Raw genomic sequence first — 835 nt, 5'->3', positions numbered from 1 at the left:
GACCTGCTTAAGTGGATGCACCAATTGAGTTCCTGCACCAGCTGAACTTGGATTTTGCCAAGTTTTATCGACCCTTCAAGATTTATTCAAAATCATGAGAACACAAACAAACTATGCTAGCTGATAAAATTCGACATTCCAGTTTCAATGGCACCATTGAAATTTACATCTGGGTTATTTAGATGAAATGTAGGCCCCACACCCAAGGCCTACTTTTACTAAAAATCCATACAATAGCCCAATATGAGTCCAGAAGTCTTGGGACAAAAACCAAAGGCCCCCTAGCCTAAAATCAATGTTCTAAAGCTAAATAAAAACTGTTAGAATTGGAATATAAGGTCATTAACCTAAAGTTTACCCCCAATAGACATTCCTTACCAGCACAGACTTCAACAATGGACAATTGGATTTACAAAACAAACAAACTTCTCAGTAACTAAATTGTCAACTTCAAAAAGTCATAAATCACTTGGGGTAGCTACAAGAAAGATCTAAATGGTGAAAAGGTGTGGAAATTCAAAAAATGAACTGGAGGGTCATTACAATAACCAATACTAAAAGGACTTTTGTCCGCCAAAGTAAAACTTAGGATGTACCTAAAGGCTTAAATAGGTGGAGATACTAGGCCCAGATATCTCTCTTGATAACTTAAGTAGCCTCCTCTATGTGGTGTCTCTACTAAACCTTAGCTACTTAAATCTCCCAAGAGAACAACCTCTTGACATCCCTAGCTAGATTCAGAATTGGCTACTTCATGAATGTTAATCCCTCATCTAACTAAATCGAGTCCCACTAAAACACATGTGACTCATTAGAGATGTAATGTTGTAGTATA

The sequence above is a fragment of the Capsicum annuum genome, unplaced genomic scaffold (genome assembly GCF_002878395.1).
Source record: "Capsicum annuum cultivar UCD-10X-F1 unplaced genomic scaffold, UCD10Xv1.1 ctg2554, whole genome shotgun sequence".
Classification (NCBI taxonomy): domain Eukaryota; kingdom Viridiplantae; phylum Streptophyta; class Magnoliopsida; order Solanales; family Solanaceae; genus Capsicum; species Capsicum annuum.
The sequence above is the reverse complement of the archived record's forward strand: the minus strand, read 5'-3'. Positions refer to the sequence as shown.